The sequence below is a fragment of the Plectropomus leopardus genome, chromosome 19 (genome assembly GCF_008729295.1).
Source record: "Plectropomus leopardus isolate mb chromosome 19, YSFRI_Pleo_2.0, whole genome shotgun sequence".
NCBI lineage: Eukaryota > Metazoa > Chordata > Actinopteri > Perciformes > Serranidae > Plectropomus > Plectropomus leopardus.
In genome coordinates this window covers 8,921,542-8,941,259 of record NC_056481.1, presented here as the reverse complement: position 1 = coordinate 8,941,259, position 19,718 = coordinate 8,921,542, and the positions used below count along the sequence as shown (strand labels likewise).

Genomic DNA, 19,718 nt, shown 5'->3' with positions numbered 1-19,718 from the left:
TTTCTAGTTACCTTTAATTAATTCATTTACTTTGCAATTTTCTGGACATTTCTTGTATAGTTCCTCATCGCTTTTTTCCTATGTTTGCAGAAGAAATCAAACAAATGTACTAAGGTTTGAAAGGTTGCAACAATGCATTCAAACTTAAGAAAAGAGATATTATCAACACATTATATTAAAGTGTGACAAAACTGAGCAAAACTGATGATGATCCAGGGTCTACAGGGTTATATAAGTTTGACTTTAGAATGACTTTACTGACCTCAGCTAACCTTTGTCTGCCTTTTTCCATCACCATTTGTAGTTTTTATTTTCGCCACTAAAGGGCGCTGTAGACCACGCTTCCACGATCTAACATGTAAGAAAAGAAACAAGGAAACAATTGAAAAAAGGGGATTTATTGATAAGTTACCACCAGACATTTGCATAACGCTTCTTTATTTTTCTCAATCATCAATTTATCCTCACATTTCTCCCTTTCATATCTGGCATGTGGCAATAAATAAGTATTTACAACCATGAGCAAAGAGCAAATAAAAAGCAGCAAGAAGTTGCAGTCATTAGAGATGCTGTCTGAGTTTTTTGAACAGTTATATACAGCGCTTGTGACAGCCTGAAATCAATACCGTTTAATAAAAAGCTGATAGATAGATGATGGTCACTAACTGATCTCGCACTCTCTCTTTGCTGTATTGAGATTTTCTGAAATTAATGTGGTTTTTCGGTGGGTTGTTGAAGAGTTTCCTGAATATCCCACCGAAATTATTCAGTTATCTGAAGAAAAAAAGCAAAAAGAAAAGAACAGGTTACATATCAGAGACACATTTAATAAGAGGAACTGATTTGCAAATGCTGGAGGACACAGGCACAGTCATCAGTAGCAACTAAAGTAACTAAACCAGAAGGTCCAACCTTTATTGCCTTTGACCTCTTACAAAAAATGTAGATTTTAGGCCTCTTGTCCTAATTCAGATATAAATTATAAGTGCCATCAATGATTTTTTTTTATTTAAACATTTATTAAATTATTTAATTATTTAAATAACAGTTTGAAGCCCAAAGGAGTGAAATTATTCAATATTTTACAAAAAAAACAATAAATATTACAAAAAATAAAAACACAATCTAACCCACTGTAGAGGCCAACATTTTAACTAGGTAGGATTTTGAATGCAGGACCTTTACTTAAACAAATTCAGTTTTTCAAGACATTATTATATCATTATTGTATGTATACTTTAACTTATGTGATTCCTCACCCACTGTTTCGTTGAATTCCTGAAGAAAACTTTTTTTTCTCGCACGCCTCAACAGTAAATGAAAAATCCCAAAGCAGAAAATTCTTGAAGAATTGCAGTCATAGTGGTCCATGTTTAACAACAGCAAAACTATATCAAAATATCTGTTATCTGCAGTATAATCCAAGTCTCATTGATCCAGTCGTATGATCAGAAAAAAAACAGTAATTTTACCTCGCTGAACATGGGAGTTGCTGGTCTACTGCTGCCTCCATCAGTTAGTCTGTGTTATTGTGTGACTTTGTCTGACCCGAATTAACCATTTAAACAACAAATTCACACAATAACACAAACTATCTGATCAAGGCAGCAGTAGACCAGCAACTCCCATGTGCAGCGAGGTAAAATTACTGTTTTTGTTTCTGATCATACGACTGGATCAATGAGACTTTAAGTTTCACTTTTAGTAAGGCTGTCGTTTTGGGAAGTACTTAGCGTACGACTGAATAAATGGGACGTGGATTATGCTGCACATACACTTTGTAAACAGATGTTTAGTTTTGCTGTTGTTAAACATCTGACTTCAGTTCATCAAGAACGTTCACTATTTTGGGATTCTTCGTTAATCGTGGATGCATTCAGGAAAATGTTTTCTTCACAAATTTACACAGCATGTGGTGAGTTATGATCATTTGAGGAGTGAAGTATTCCTTTAACTACGGGTACTTTTTCTGCAGCTGAACAGTAGTCCGCACAGATATTTTGACATAATTTCTTACCTCTGCACTCGTATCTGAGGTCTGAGAAGAGGACGTGCTCCTGAGAGAAGACAAACAGTCCCAGTCTGCCTCCAGCCAGGGTGTGGTCGTACACCGCCCCCGAGTCAGATAAAATCTCCCTGCCCTCGTACACCACCACCCTGCAACACAACGAAGCTAACACCATCATACACTGCCTTTATCACGTGTTTTACCACACGTGCAGACCACCTATAACTGTGGACACCAGATCCTAACATTGTTTTTTTTTTTATCTGTTCTAATTTTACATTCATGTTAAAATCAACAGTGTAAAGCACATTTTTTAATTTCGTTATGTTTCTTTTCGCCCTGTTCCATATTTTACTGTTTATCCCTGAACAGAAAGGAGGACGTGACGTCAAATGCAGCTATATTTAAAGCAGTTACAACTGCACTTCGTAGCAAATATCCAAAATATCAATGCATGTCTGTCCTTCACAATCAAAGAGCAGGAGCCTCTTTTCAATCTCACATTCAACGAGCACTCGGTCCTACCATCGTCATTCAGTACCCAGAATGCACCACAGCCGTTGCTTGCATCTTCTAAGATAGCCTTCTTTGGGAGTATTTTTATCATTCAAAAACTGGGCTGGCACATCTTTTTCCCTTCAGCTTAAAAAACCTCACTATTGCACTGATGTTGTTCTCTCTATCTGCACATTAACACCAAAAAGCTCAGAGAACTCGTTGGATTGTATTTCTTTTTTTTTTTTTTTTTAAGTCCATTAGTGTGACGTACAACTAAGGAGAAATAGATGTGGCAGGCTGAGGGGAACCGGGTACAACAAAGAAAGTGAATTACGCTGTTATCATAAAGTAACTCTTGGAGATTGATGATATCCTCGAGTGTAAGCACATCTGTGGGTGATATTTTCTTCAAAAAAGGTGACACTGAATGTGATTCTCACAAATTTGGGAAGTTATTCAGCAGATTGCTGCTCCATGAAAACCTGCATGAATTGATCTGGTGCTGACTGAGCCCCAAATGTTTTATTTGAAGAAGCAAACCAAAGTTCTGGCGTGTTTTATCCCATTTTTATAAAAATCACATTTAGTTTACAGAGTTTCTAGGTAAGTGTTTTAAACTTTAGACACTGAATATCCCTTGTGGGCCAAAGTTGTGCATCTTGGGTATATATCAAGGTGATTTTACAGATAAGAAGAGTGACCGTGCACTAATAGACTAGCAAAATATTAAGGATTTATCAACATGTGTTGCTTTGAAAAAACAGGCATATTTTACAAAAGGAAAGGTGGCAGTTATAAAAATATCCGGGAGAGCTTCATGGACTTCTTGAAACAAAACAAAAAATCAATAAAAGTAAAGACGGGACTGGGGTCAGGGCACTCGGCAATAAGAATATAGTATATAGTATATAAATAGTGTTTTAGTCGCTGTAATCCTCAAGATTTCTGTACATTGTGACTGCTGTACCATCATCTGTTTTTCACCTCTGCTTAAATTTATTTTTTTTATCACTGTTGTTGTTTTTCTTTGTTTTGGTTTCCTTTTAATTTAATGGTATACCATATTTTCTGCCCAGATTATTTTATTTATATATAATATCCATTATAATTGAAAAAAACTGAATTTGGTGATCACCAGTTAGAATCATATATCTGTTTTTTTCGGTTGTTGAGGAACTACGGTCCGCTATTGAATTCGGCTTTCACCATCCACCGTTTTCTCTTTGACCACTTGATTTACAACAAACTGAGAGGTTATTATGGTATTTTTTTGTCCAATGATGTCAAAATAAAACTACCTATCCCAACTTATCATGAATTAAAAGGTAGGGGTCCGCTGATATTGGTTTTTTAGGGCAGATACCGATTTTTAGTAGTTTATTGAGACCGATAACCGATATTTGGAACCGATGTGCATTTACAATCAAAAATAAAAATCTGTCTGTCAATATGTAGAATTTGGAATATAACAAACTCCAACACAAAACTTTGTTTAAATGCCTTTAGCAAATATTTAATCAAAACAGCAACTATTTTTTTAATAAACTCAAGTGAAAATTTAAATAATAAATTAATAACTTAAAATACCCCTTTTAAGTTCCTCTCATGCTGACACTTTTTTTTGCCCTTTTTAATGAAACAATTTTAGCGGCAATCATTTAAATAAAATGCATACAGATAATCGGCAAAATGACCAGGCCAATAATCTTTCAACCCCTATTAAAAGGCAAAGGCTAATTTAGAGCCTTTTCACTTGTCCACACATCTTTTAGAGTTAGGTTATTTCCACGATCATACTCCAGCTGCGGTCTGACAGCTCAAAATGAAAATATAAATTCAGGCAAGATGCTGGATACTACGAGGTCATAAATAAATCTAACCACTGTTGGATCGTCCATTGATAAAAAATGACATTTTATACGATGTGAGTCTTTGTACCTGATGAACCCTGTCTTGGGTCTGTGGATAAGGTGCATCCGGTAGGCTGTGTAGTCCTTCCAGCCAATGTTATTGGGGTCGTGCCATAATGTTCTGACCTGAAAATACACACACATACACACACACTCAAGTCGAGGCGGAAAAAGAAAATTGTGCTTGGATGTCTGATCTTTACCATATCAGTGTTCAAGGTTATTCTAGTAAAGGCTTATCTCTTCAAATAAGACATTCAGTGTGATCTATGACAAACAGAATACAAAGAGACAAAGACAAATAAAGTCACTGATTTGTACCTGATGTCTGGTGTTGCCGGTGTGCCACAGGGCATTGCGTAGATATTCCCCCGGTCCTGTGTTGGAGTTGACCAGTTTGATCGAGACTCCCGCTGTGCCAAAAGCTTTGGACGGCTTTTTCTCCCAGTACGCCTGAGACACCTGCACTTACAAAAAATAAGAATGTGGAGGATTAAAGAGAGTGACGGTTTCATTTGGAAAAATATGCCAGAACCGTAACCTCACCACACACAAATAGATGAGTTTGAAAAGTCAGGTATTTCTATTGTGCGCACATTTTTTTTTTGCTCTGAGAACTGTTAGATAAATTTTGTTTGGACACAGCAGAGAAATGTAAAGTTGGTTATGGTCAAGGAGACATCTGAAGATGTATGAAGACGGATACAACTTTTGATTCAAACCCCACATTAAACATTTTTAAGGGACGGTTAAATTCCTATTCCTACCTGTGAAGCCATTTCCACCAGTGTGATGAAAAAAAAGGTCCTGTAAGTCTCTATAATGAGAAACTTTCTTGAAATACTGATACTAATACTATTTCAAAATATAATGACTTAGTAAGTAAAAAATAAACGACTTCTCAAAATGACTCAGTTATCTCAAAATGATGACTTTGTATCTCAAAAATGTTGACTTAATATATTTTAAAATAATAAAATAAAAAATTTCTCCTTATTTTGTATACTATTATTTTTGAGAGTTTCTCATCAATTTCAGATACTTACTCATTTTTATTTGTCTGAAATATCTGAAATAACCCTTTAATTTTATATACAAAGTAGTTTTTAAAGATACAAAACATTGTTTGGAGACAGTTTCTCATTACTTTGACATATTTTTTGATACTAAGTTTTTATTTCAATTAAGTTTCTCATTATTTTGACTTACAGGAATTTTCTTCTTTATCACACTGGCAGAAATGGGAGTTATCATCGATGTTAAAGTCGACATTCAGACCGCACCTGTTTCCACATGACAACATAGAAGCGTCGACTGGACTGGTAGGCGAACACAATTCCTGCGTAGTCGTCGTCTCGGTTGGTATTTACATAAAATGTTACACTGAAGTCCACGGCGCTGAATTTGTCATACCCTGTTAAATATATTTAGACATAAATATGTAAACATATTATACTTTTATGGGTTAAAAGTTCTTTTTTTAGAGTTAATCTCACCTAAAGCGATGCCAGGGTCAGAGTTGGCTGTCTGCAGCAGCTCGGTGCCTTGGCTGCGGATCACCCAAAGAGGGTCAGACTGTGTTGTGCCTTTAGGGTCCAGCAAAACAACCTGAAACTTCCTGAAGTCTGTAGACCCGATATCCTGGTTCAGCGGGCATGGATCCAGCGCATCTGGAATACTGTCATTGTCAAAGTCATCAAAGCATGCATCCCCGCTACCATCACCTGCAAGAGGGAGGAATAAGGAGAAAAAATGCAACAGTGCTATTTCCCCGAGTCATTTTTGCCAAAAAGGGAAAAAAGAACTGTAACAGATAATGTGTAGATGTAGTGAGAGAGACCTGTGTGATGGTGAACAGATTTAAGAATCTTTTATTTATGCTCAATTACACGACGGAGAGCTGTAAACTGTTTATGTTGATGTCCAACATTAACATGACCTGGATCACTGGAAATATACTCGACCGATTTTACTGCCTGGCTGCAAAATCCATTTATCATAAATCATACAAAATATCTTCCCCATGTGACAATCAGAATCTGTTCACATCTGTATCATGATATTAGAGTGTATCTGTTCTATTGAATCATTTTCGGTCGTTGTTATAGGTGCTTTTTTTTGTTTGAAGAATTACCTCCCACCTGAAATTTAGAAAAAAGTGTGGCAACACTGACCATCAGAGTCCAGCTGGTCTCTGTTGGGCACTAGTCTGCAGTTGTCCCGATCATCGGGGATACCGTCGTTGTCGTCGTCATGGTCACAGGCGTCTCCCTTCCCATCGTTGTCATGGTCAGCCTGGTTGCTATTTGCAATGTAGGGACAGTTGTCCAGTGAGTTTTGGTGGCCGTCCTCATCGATGTCCTGGTTGTTGTCGCACATGTCCCCCACCAGGTCACTGTCAGAGTCAAGCTGCAAACACACACACACACACACACACAGTATTTTTAACCCCTTGAAGCCTGAGTAAATGAAAAAATAACACTTGATTTCTATTGAAAACATGGTAAGAAGGCAATAATGAGCTTGAGAAAAAAATGAACCAAAAAAAAAAAAAATACAGGAAAATTACATGAAAATTAGCACAAAAAAGAAAAGGGAAAGTGAGACAACAAAAAAGAAAAAAAGTAATAATAATAATTCTGTAACATAATTTAAAATATATAATTTAAAATATAGTTTTATAGATATTTTTACCCCGCCCATTTTAATTTCTTTGCCAGAAATTTCTTGCCAAGTTGCCATTTTTTAAAGATTGTTGTTTAAAAAAGCCACTGCGGCAAGGACATAGCCTTTGTACAAGACGTCCCAAATCAAAGCAATTTTCTCAGAAGTTAAAGGTTTAAGCATTTGTGAAAGGTGTAAAAAAGTTCAATCCAGGTTTCAAAGGGTTAAACAGTCTTAAATCAGAAGACTCTATGCTTAGTTTTACCTCCACCAGCACTCCCACGTCCTGCATATGCTTCCAAAAATTCCTTTTCATGTATTGAAAAAAATCATCCAACCACCTGATTGATTGCCACAAATAAATTGCTAGAACGGCTTTGTTGGATCCATTTTTAAAAATGTGCACCCCCATACCAGATGTTCTGTGAGGAAACGCAGCCAGACACGTGTGCTTTTAAGCTTTTTGTGTTTTTCAAGAACCTGCATTGGGTTGTGTAGAAGGGGACAGTTGTCACACTGGTCTCCAACACCATCCAGGTCCGTGTCTCTCTGGTCCGTGTTGTAGACAGAGGGACAGTTGTCATGGTCATTCAGAATCTCTAAGAGAAAGAGACACACACACAACAGATGCATTGCATGTCTAGTGGCTTTTTCTTTTTTATTACACATCAAAACAACACATCCAATATAAATCATGTTTGGGTAAATGTAATTCGATCCATATTTAACACTAAATTCATTTGAATGATCCTGGTCCCAGGCTGTAGTGCTCATTACACCAGACTTTTTTAAATTTTTCAGCCTGTGAGAAATATTTTGCGTGAGTGAAACATATTGAAGTTTGTTCCCCTACAAACAGATATCTGCATAGGTATACAGCATCTGCAGACAGCGGTACAAGATTGTATCACAAGTGTTCTGGTTTCAGTTTGTAGCCTGAATAGTGTTGACCAATCACGTTTGAGCAAGCTTTGGTTGCCTGCACATGAACAGTCCCTGTTGAGAGCAAAAGAGGCGGAACGCACTGGCAAAAATACAATTTTCAGCTTTTCTCTTTTACTCAGTTATCTGAGTTCATATGCAGATACGTATCTGTTTATTAAGATTAGATCAGTCTCAAGTTGCTAAGCAAACTGCAAACTATGAGCAGTACACGAAGAGGAAGTCTTGGTCCAAATATCTGCTGGCTTCACCTGAACCGCTGAATTATTGGCTGTGGACGATGGGTTCCAGATTGCACCTTGAATCCCCTCAGTGGTTGGGTTTAGGGCTAGGTTAGGTTGCAGTTAGGCATAGTGTAATTTTATTTTTTTAAGTAATTCTTTATTTTCACATGTACATTGTGCAACAAACTTTTGTCCTTTGCATTTAACCCATTTAACCCTTCCTCTAAGGAAAAGCTGCTCTGGGACCGACTCCCGAACTTCTGCCAGCACCTTGGTCAGGAGCACTGACAGAAGTATTTAACTTAACATACACTGGGACCTTCTTGCTGTGAGGCAACAGTACTAACCACTGATCCACTGTGCCACCAAGGTTGGGTTCAGATTAACATGCCTGCTCCCAATACATTTTATCAATTTTTTTAAACTTAGCTAAGGCTGTAGTGACCGAAACTATGAGATCGCGGATACAAGCGGCCGAAATGTGGCTGGGCTCAGCCTTAGAGATAGAGTGAGGAGCACGGACATCCCGGAGGAGCTCGGAGTAGAGCCGCTGCTCCTTCGCGTCGAAGGGGTCAGTTGAGGTGGTACGGATATATGATAAGGATATATCCTGGGAGCCTCCCGTTGGAGGTGTTCCGGGCACGTCCTACTGGTAGGAGGCCCTGTGGCAGACCCAAAAACACGCTGGAGGGATTACATATCTCGTCTGGCCTGGGAACGCCTGGGTCCACCAGGACGAGCTGGAAAAGCATTGCTGGGGAGAGGGACGTCTGAAATGTTCTACTCTGCCTGTTGCCCCCGTGACTGGCCCCGGATAAATGGAAAAAAATTGATAATGCGATGGTGTTGCTCTTTAATTTTCTCTGTTTTATCTGTTTTATCTCTATGACAGATATATACATGAAGCAAATTTTTGCTCATGGGACCCCATGTAAACTAAAAGTGAAAATAATAGCTGAGCTAGTTTTGCATAATTATGGAGTTCTCTAATGACTGCAATAATTTGATGAGTAACTGCATGTTTCTAGGCCTGCTTTAGTGCTCCTACCGTCTCCATCAATGTCAATGCTGCAGGCGTCCCCCTCTCCGTTGTCGTCAGTGTCTGTCTGCAGCGGGTTGCTATCAAACGGACAGTTGTCACAGTGGTCCCCGACTCCATCTCTGTCAGAGTCAAACTGCCGAGGGTTGTACACCAGCGGGCAGTTGTCCTATACCAAACACACACTTCAGTCCACACATACACACACAGGTGACTGTGAATATTCAGTTTTCAGTAACGGCATCCTCCATGTCTCACCCTCTCATCTATAATGTCATCATTGTCGTCATCAGGATCACAGGCGTCTCCCCCCGTCCGTCCCTGTCAAAGTCCTCTTGTCCGGAATTTGGGAGCATGGGGCAATTATCCTGCCACCAACCACAGCTCAGTTTAGCAAAATCAGATCCAATCACACTGCCAGCCAATCACATTACATATTTTTTTAAATGATTTTACCCGTTGACAGTGATAGGTTGCATTCTGCTTGCAGGGTAATCTGTTGTTGGGCCATCCATCCAGATCAGAGTCTTCACCGCACAGGAAGCCGTCACCCGCAAAGCCGACAGCGCACACACACTTGAACAACACCTCAGACGCCAGGCCCAGGTAGATACACTCAGCATACTTGTGGCAGGTGTGTGTGTTGTCTTTGCAAGGGTTGTATGGCTCACACACCTGCAACCAAAATTACATTTCAGCTGACTCACTGTTCACACTTCACACTTAAATCGCGTTTGAAAATTTACTTTTAGAGTAAAGCTTTTCACTTACATTATTTTAGTGTTCTATTTCACTTTTGGAAAATTAACAGCGAAGTGCTGCAAAGTTTTCAATTTACAGTAATATTTTGTAAAACACTAAACTAAATACAACTGTTAAATAGTAAGAAAGTAACTGTTTAAAGTAAGAATATGAAATTTCTTTGTAGAATTTACAGATTACTGTACGTTTTGGGGTTTTTTTTTTACAGAAAGAAAGCATATTAAATTTCACAAATTCATATTTTATGCTTTACAGATAAATATGTAGTTGACAAATAGATTTTACAAGAGATTAGAAAAAATTTGAGACTGATCTAATTAATTTTATTTTACACACAGTGTGACTGGGGATGGAATTGCATTGATTTTATTTTTGTCTTCCAAATAGACAGTGTAAATTTTACAGTTTAAAAATATTTTTAATTACAATAGCTTTAAATTCTTAAAATTATGGGTTGTTCTGTAAAAGTGTTTACCTCTTCACTGTATTTTTTACAGAATTATTCTGGCAACCATAGCTGCCAGTTTTTTCCTGTTTTTTTTTTACAGTGTACTTATTTATTATCAAAAAATTAAATATTATTATTTATTATTTCTTCTAATTGAGTTATTTTGTACATGTGTATGCATCGGCAAATATATGTATATGTTAGTATGCATACATATATGTATGTCTTTATGTTGTATATTATATTATTATTATTAGAATTAGAGAATACAAAAAGTGATTCATACAAAAGAAATGGTTTATTGAAAGATGAAAATACTTGCCTGCCTGGTTTCCTGAGCTTCCTGCAGTCCGAGGCCAAACGGCTGGTTGCCTTTATAGCGAGGAGGACAGGGCAGACAGTAGAATCCAGGGTCTGTGTTTACACACTCTGTGACACAAACACTCTCCACTTCACACTGCAGAGACAGAGGGATTAACCATGTCCGGCATATCAAACACAAACGGTAAATACAAAGGTTTGACAGGTCATGTGTACAGGGTCAGGCTACTTGTTTCTTTTGACGCTGTCACTGTCCGAGTAGGTGGAACTAGATGATTCTCGGCTTGTGGCGCTCAAAAGCGCCAAAAAAATACACTTGATAAACTCAATAGCGATGTCCCTTTCCAGAAATCATGACCTGGTTACTCAAGATTATCCAAAGACCTTGTAGTGAGCAGTTTCATGGAAGAACTATTTTCTTTTCACTGAACTACATCTACCAACTGCAGCGCTGCGCAGAATAAAGCGTGCATCTACTCATGGATGAGAGGCTTGTGATAACGTGAGATGTAAACATTAATGCCGTCCTCTTGGGCTGAGCTGTAACATTAACTAGCTCTGCGGTGTTCGGTGAGCTAGCAGTGGATGCACGTTTCCTTCTGCATGGTGGCACAGTTGGCGGATGTAGTTTGGTAGAAAAAAAAAAAGTTCCTACGTGAAACTGCTCACGACAAAGTATGTGGATTATCTTGAGTAACTGGGTCATTCTTTTTGGAAATAGACATTTTTTGAGTTTTTTAAAGGTATTATTTTGGCAATTTGAGCACCACAAGCTGAGTGCCATCTAGTTCGATTATATTGGAGAGAAGTAAAATATCTCTACGGCCGAAATCTCAAACACTCTCACGAAAACAATCTAGATTGATGAATTTTTACTTACTTTTACAGGTAAGAGGAGAATATGTATTGATGATATGGGGTGAACTGTCCCTTAAAGTGTCATTGTACATGTTGTAGATGTTGTCAAGCCAGGTCAGTGTTAAAAGTATAATGACCAAGAGCACTGATGTGTGGTTATTACCTCATTCTCATCTTCACAGTGGGAGCCATTGCCTTTTAATCCCAACGGGCAACGTCCACACTCCCATGATCCATCGCGATGTGATGTGCACTTCACTCCAGGAAAACATGGATTTGAAAGCAAACATATATCTGCAAACACACACAAAATGTGCACATAAAGGCAATGAGTATTTTTTTTTCAAAGTCACAAAGCAAATAGTCCAAGATCAAATCAAAAGTTAAGGACGACTAAATTATTCTTAAAGGGTTACTTAGTCCGAAATGATCATTTTATTTCAATTGTTCACCGCCTGTTAAATTTAGTTTGTGAAGATGATGGAGTTTATAATAATCCATAATAATATAATAATAATTATACTAAATAATCCAAAAATAGTTAAAAAAAAAATCTTTATAAGTTGGAGTCAAATGGTTTAACAACAGCAAAAACATCAGTTCACAAACTCTCACAAATGCCATTTCTCTAGACGTATACTCAGCCCTCCCAGCCCCCCCAAAAAAAAGAAGTTTCACTAAAATATCATGTTTAATACACTTCTGCGTAAACAGTCTCACACAACCTGGGAAAGTGTGTGCATTTCATTGAAATCTCATCTCTCAGTTTTTTCATTGACCATTTCAAGTCAAGACTTTTTCATTATTTTTTGAAAACTTTGTTCATCGTTCATCATTCAGGCGTGCGGAAAATGTGCCTTCTTCACAAATTCAAGGTAAAACAGGGTGAGTAACTGATAGACGAATGATCACTTTGGGGTAAAGTATTCCTTTCAGGATATTTATATATGCATTTTTGTTAATTCCATCTTAAGCCTCAATAATTAAATAAATGCAGCATAAACGCTGAAGGGTATCATTTTTTAATCCTCTATTGTTTGAAAATATGTTGCACCCAATAAAAAAAGAAAAAAGGCTTGGCTACTTATGAGATAATATCTGTTTCCACAGTTAGGATGCACTGATAGCCTGAGGTTTGTGGACAGGTTTACCTATAGGACACGGCTGTTTATTACATGCTTCATAGTCCACAGCGTCTCCAGCACAAGGCTTCCCACCGTGCTGAGGGGCCGGGCTCAAACACTCCCGCTGACGACTTATAAGACCTCCACCGCAGGACTCCGAGCACAGAGACCATTCACTCCAGCTCGTCCAGCCTCCAGCAACTACACACATACACATTATTTACCTGTAAGCCAGTTTAAATACCACAGCGCAGTCTGTTTTGTGCATTCATGTACTCACTGGGGCAGAGTGTATTGTTGCAAGACTGTGTCTCCCTGGCGCTGCCTGCGCACCCTCTGCCCCCCTTCTGTGCCGGAGGGTTGTTGCACAGACGCACCCGTGTGATGTTGCCATCTCCACATGTGGTTGTGCATGCAGACCAAGGAGACCAGAGTCCCCATTCCGTCAACACGCCCTAGAAATAAGCATGAAACAAGCACATCAAGATTGTAAACGTACAAGTTTGGGTTTTTTTTTTTTACAGTAGCCTGGAAAAGTCTTCAGCATGGACCACCACCAACGCTCCACGCTGTGTATACATTCACAGAACTACAAAAAACATGTTTCCAATTATGATTACAATCTCTAAAATCCATTCATCTGGAGTTCCATGCTTTTTGCTCTTTGGGGAAATATTCAATTTGTTCCCTTGGACCCGAGCGATCAATCACAAAAAATAGATTAAATGAGGAGATGTAACAGATCAGATGTGCAGAGTGATGTCCTACCCTTGCGGTCACACTTCATCAGCATGCAGCTGCGGGTTTGAAACTGACGGACCGGCACAGGACGGCATGATGCCATTGCAGGATCGTCCCCTCTGCTGCCCTCCACGTCCACAGGTGACCGAGCAGTGGGTCCACTCAGACCACGGAGACCAGCCATTTTTCATCATCTTTATATACAAACTCACACACTATTAGTGATCTTAACACACTTTTAAAATCCTAAATCATAGATGCAGACAAACCAAACTCACTGAGACAGACAGGACAGCACTTCTCATCGATAAAGGTCGGATAGAGGCATGATACAGGAGGACAAGACTCCTGGTGACACACCACTTTTCCATCCTACACAAAGTAAGAAAGACACACACACACAGATTCAGCATTTAAAAATAATATTAATAGTCAAAGCATGTTAGTTTAAGCCAGATGTTTAGATAAATATGAGTTCTTGCTGAGGAATGGTATGCTGTCATGACTCATAATAAGTTTGGCTACTCCCTCAATCCATCCTTGACAAAACTAATAATGTCTTATAAAGAGAAACAGACTCAGAGAGGAGGAAGAAGCAAGCATGAAATATAGGAGACTAACAAAGGCAGCACTGGAAATAAATAAAACCAGATTGAATACAAGTAAAATTTGCAGTAAGTGGTTAGTAAATTTTAAAAGAATTTTGGAAAATGTGCTTATTCCCTTTCTTGCCAAGAGTTAAGAGAAGATTGATAGCACTCTCAGATCTGTCTTTCAAAGGTACAGTTCACTCCAACATAAAAAACACATATTTTTACTCTAACCTGTGGTGCCATTTATGAATCCAGATTTGTTTGAAGATTTGAATCCAGTTCGGTGTGAGCTATCAGTAAATGCACACTTCTTTTATACATGGTAAATGTGGTTGGCTGGTGTAGTTCATTAGAAAGAAAATAGTCCTACATGAAGCTGCTCACAAGGTCTGTAGATTATCCTGAGTCATAATTTCTGGAAAGAAACACTGATGTTGATTTTTTTGTATTGTATTTGTATAATACAAATACAATACATCTCAAAGAGATGTTATATGAATAAATAAAACAGAATAAAAAAGAGACTTAGACTTGTCTCAATGAGGACTTGGGACCGCTCTGGGCTACACATAAAACAGAATTACTGAAGTGAATTACCATCCAAACTACAATGATGCAGGTGATGATCGTTTATCGATGCAGAAGCCAGACTTGCACAGCACTCTTCCAGGAAACACCTCACTGCCAATATTTTAGATTATAGTTGCATAACACTTGTTTAACACTCACCTGGCAAAAACACAGGCGGTACAGCTGTCAACATCCCAGTCTTCCCCCTGCTCGTACACTCGTCCATCTTGCATACACCACGCCTTCCCATCTCTGTCTCTGTCTCTGTGTCTGTCAAGATCATTGACATCACCACCGCCGTCAGGGCTGCTGCCGCCGCCGCTGCCGCCGCCACCACCAGCCGCCACCACCGCCACCACTGCTGCTGCTCCAGTTGCCTCTCCAGTTGCTGCTGTGCCAGTTGATGCTGTGCCAGTTGCTGCTGTGCCAGTTGCTGCTGTGCCAGTTGCTGCTGCTGTTGCTGCTCCAGTTGCTGCTCCAGTTGCTGCTGCTGTTGCTGTTGCCATTGTTGCTGTTGCCATTGTTGCTGTCGTTGCTGCTCCAGTTGCTTCTCCAGTTGCTGCTGCCATTGTTGCTGTCGTTGCTGCTCCAGTTGCTTCTCCAGTTGCTGCTGCCATTGTTGCTGTCGTTGCTGCTCCAGTTGCTTCTCCAGTCGCTGCTGCCATTGTTGCTGTCGTTGCTTCTCCAGTTGCTTCTCCAGTTGCTTCTCCAGTCGCTGCTGCCATTGTTGCTGTCGTTGCTGCTCCAGTTGCTTCTCCAGTTGCTACTGCTCCAGCTGATGCTACTCCAGCTGATGCTGCTGTTGCTCAGCTCAGCCAAAGATATCCGCATCTCTTCATTTTCTTTTGACTAAGAATACAAAAACATGCATTAAGCACTTTCAAAATATTAAAAACCATTATTGAAAAATTATATTTTTCTTTTTCCTTTTAGGTTTGCCCCGTATTGGTACGCAGAGACCTGTTAAAGTAGGCTGCAGTGGTGGCTGCAATGATTACTTGCCAAAACTTAAACACTGATGGTATTCTTTTGCATGATTTTTTTCCCCCCAAAATTACCAAGACATTTACCACAAACCACAGTGTTTCCTGCCAGAAAAAGGGATGTTGCTGCTTGTTCCATTTGCACTGGAAGAAGAGCTAATCCCCGTTGGTTTTGTCACAGATTCCCCAAAATCTCAGCCCTGTCAAGTACAATGTAAAGTGCATTGCAGAGCCTTGTAGATCTAGATGGAGTTTTCCATTAATTCCTCCATTTGTTTATTCAAATTAGTAAAAATGTTGTACAGATGTTACATTTAAAGGAGACTTATGATGCTTTCCCCTTCTTGACTGACACATTTCAGACATATTCCTGCTGGAACCATGTCTTGTTGTAAAGATTTTGGTTTAGAAACTGTTATTGGTAAATTTTCATGCTAGTAAGACCCCCTATTCTCTGTTACAGACATTCTCCGGATGCAAATACAAAGCTACATGTAGCTATATGCTTACATCTGGGAAACATGTAAATTTGATTGCCGATCATGTTGTAAATTTCCCCCTTATTTTGGATTAGATTCCTGCTGCATCATGTCTGGTTGTGTTTAGAAGCTATTATTGGCGATTCTTTCCAGTGGCAACACTATTCTCTGTTACAGTCATTCCCAGGCTGCAAGTACACTGCTACATGTAGCTACATGCTAATGTCAGGGAAACAAGAGACAAAACTCAGTTGCAGATGTTGAAAATTTCTCCCAGATTTGGATCATGTCCCTGTTGGAACATGTATGACTGTGAAAATTTTGATTTAGAAGCTTGTATTGGTAATTTTTGATGGTAGTAAGTTAGCATGCAAGTACATGCTAATGTCACAGTAACAATTCACTGTTCACTGTCATTCCCACAGCTGCAATGATGGGGCAAAAACACTAAGATACGCCAGACCTGGGTATGCTGACCAATCAGAGCAGCACAAAGGGGGGCTTAAAGAGACAGGTGCTCCAACAGCGCATCTCAGACAGAGCACTGGTGTCCCAGCACAGACAGAATGAGTAAAATAGAGTGATATTTACTATTATGGCATGTAAACATGTTCTCGTAGAAGCCCACAATACAAGTATTAACTTGAAAATGAGCATAATTGGTCCCCTTTAAATATCTTTTACTATGCATTTTTATGTGTTTAAAAATCTAAAAAGGAGAAAAGACAATACTTATACAATTTAATGTTTTCGTCTATATAGTTTCATCTAAAATTCTTTTTTTCCCTTTTGCCATATCACATTAAACAAAGAATTGGGGGTCAATCCATATTGGTTTTTCAGGGCCGTTACCGCTACCAAAAGTTTAGTAGTTAATAATACTGATAATCAATATTTGGAATCAATATGCATTTACAATATAAAATAAAAATCTTTCTGTCAAAACTTAGAATTTGGACTATAACAAACTCCAACACAAACTTTATTTAAATGTCTTTGGCATTGAAAAAAAAACTGTAAACATGAAACATTCAACATCATATTCAGCAAGTTACCTGCAACTTTTTTTTTTTTTTACAAAGTCAACAGAAAATTTAAATTAAAAAAATAAATAAATAAATATAGCTCTCTGAGGCTTCACAAAGTAAGTTCCTTCCAAGCTGACACTTTCTTCGCACTTTTAAATGATTTAATTTTATCAGCAATCATTAAACAAAATGCCAATACAGATAATCGGCAAACTGCCAAACACCAGTCCCAGGCCAGGCCGATAATCTGCCGACCCCTATATAGAATCAGTGAGTTAGACATAACAACTAAATGCCAACATGCAGGTGATACATGTGCATGCATGTATTTATCTGTCGTACCACTTTGTCCAGGTCTTCGAGCAGATTGCTGGTCACAATACGCAGGCCTTCGATCTCAGTTAGCAAGCCCACCAGCTCCTCACACGGATGACGACAGACCTCTGACGAAACATTGTCGACCTTTGCACCACCCACACCTGCACAGGAGTCACAAGTGACCAGTCTGTGCTACATGTTATACTTGTGAATTAAAAAAGTGGCAAAGAAACTAAATTTGTGCATATATTTGAATATTTGTGTTTTTGAGCAGATGCACGTGTGTGTGGTACCTGCACACACGGCTGATGCACAGAGGAATATCAAAAGCCAGGGGAAATCTCTCGGCGGACTCATTCCTGTTCACACATAAATCACATATGCAAGCACCATGAAATAAAGCACCTATACTGCTACATCGCTGCACCATACAAGCAGGACTGCTGCTGAGGAGATAGAAGAAGATAAAGAGGGAATTAACCTTACATACCTGCAAACTCGTTGCTGTTCAGCCTTTATCCACGATTAGAAATCACGGCTGGTAGGCTCGTCCCTGCTGCAGCTCCACAGGGGCTGCAATGGAATGTGTGTCTCCTCGTCTTCTTCCTTACTCCCTTGTCTCCTTGTTTCCTTCACACCAGACCGATGATTATCAGTGCAGTTTACTTAGTAAATTGTTGTCCAAAAGAAACAGGGAGGAGGTCAGAGGGAGTGAAATCTAAGTGGAGAACATGAAGACAGCTCTGTTACTTCTGTAGAAATTTCTAATGTGGTTTTGTATTTGTTTGAGTTTGTGTGTGTGTGCATGTGTGTGTGTGTGTGTGTGTGTGTGTGTGTGTGTGTGTGAGGCAGAAGCGGGAGCCATATATTACCCTTCTGTCTGGCGATGAACTGGGCTGCATATCTCCCAGTGAGAAACCCAGCTGGATGGAAGGAACTTGTGTGTGTGCGTGTGTGTTGACATCTCGATGCAGGTTTCCCAGACACATCATTTACACTCCTCACTCTCCAAACTGAGACACACACAAAAACATGCACTCACACTTTGATACTCACACATACACACACAAATATTGGCTACCCGAGTTTTTCCAATATTTTAGGAGCGAGAAAACTGGCATCACCATTAATCCCTAGTAAAAATGAGAACTGATGTGGGTACGTGTGTTTGTGCGTGTGTGCGTGTGTGTGTGTGTGTGTGTGTGTGTGTGTGTGTGTTCTGAAGACTGAATTTTCTTGATGTCTGCAGAGAATCGTGAGGTAAAGATGAGCAAGCTGATGGAATACAAAAACATCTTCTCCCGTTGGGACCATCTTCTCTCTTTTCTTTCTCTCTCTCTTTTTCCTCCATCACTTTCCTCTCTCTCTCTGTTTGGTCTTCTCCCTGCTGTGTCAAAGAGGCATCATCATCATCCTGAATCATATTTTCCATCTGTAGACTCCTCTTGTGGAATAATGAATCTTGCAGATGTGTGCACACACGCACGTGCGCACACGCAAATGCCTGTGCCCATACAAACACACAACTTCTCTATATTCAGATACCTAGAAACATCAAGAACAAATAGGGACAGGCACCATGTTTCCATGCTGGACGTGGTTCAGCGGTGGAGACAGAGAAAGCAGGTGCTGTCAGTGCTCGTAGGAGCAGAAAAAGCCCCAAAGTCATATGATCTGAGGGATATAAAAGGTAAAAGACTTGGGCGAGATTGCTTGGCAAAGGCCAGAGTGACATTCTTGGACTGATATGCCCTCTGGAGGGGACATTTTGTTCTGGGATCTTTCTCAAAGACTGTGACTCTGTCAGTCTTTTCTGTGTTTATAGAGAAAATAGTTTGAGAGAGGGCACCTTACTCGCTGTCTCCTGAAACTGAGATTCATTTTCCACCAAATCTGCACCCTGGTTGTTGAACCGGTGCCGTTCAGGATTCTTTAAATTTTGCTATCTAGCAAACCAGTCCGCGTTTCCACCAGTTTTGGGTGGAATCATTCTAATCAAGGATGTGCTGTCAACGAAGGGCGTTGCACAATGCACAATGGGAATAAACAGTAGTAGTAACACAGCAGATCACACTAAATCCCTTTGCGCTTTTGTTTCAGTAACAATATTGTTTTTATTAAAAAAAAAAAAAAAAAAAAAAAGCAGGCATTATCCAGCTATTAATGAAATGCTCTAAAGGTTCAAATTTTGGCTTGGTAACCAGAACA

General features: G+C 39.3%; 1 pseudogene; it reads right to left on the bottom strand.

Moving 5' to 3' along the window:
• Positions 1 to 400: 400 nt before the first annotated feature.
• Positions 401 to 18,071, bottom strand: LOC121959041 (annotated as a pseudogene).
• Positions 18,072 to 19,718: the final 1,647 nt, after the last annotated feature.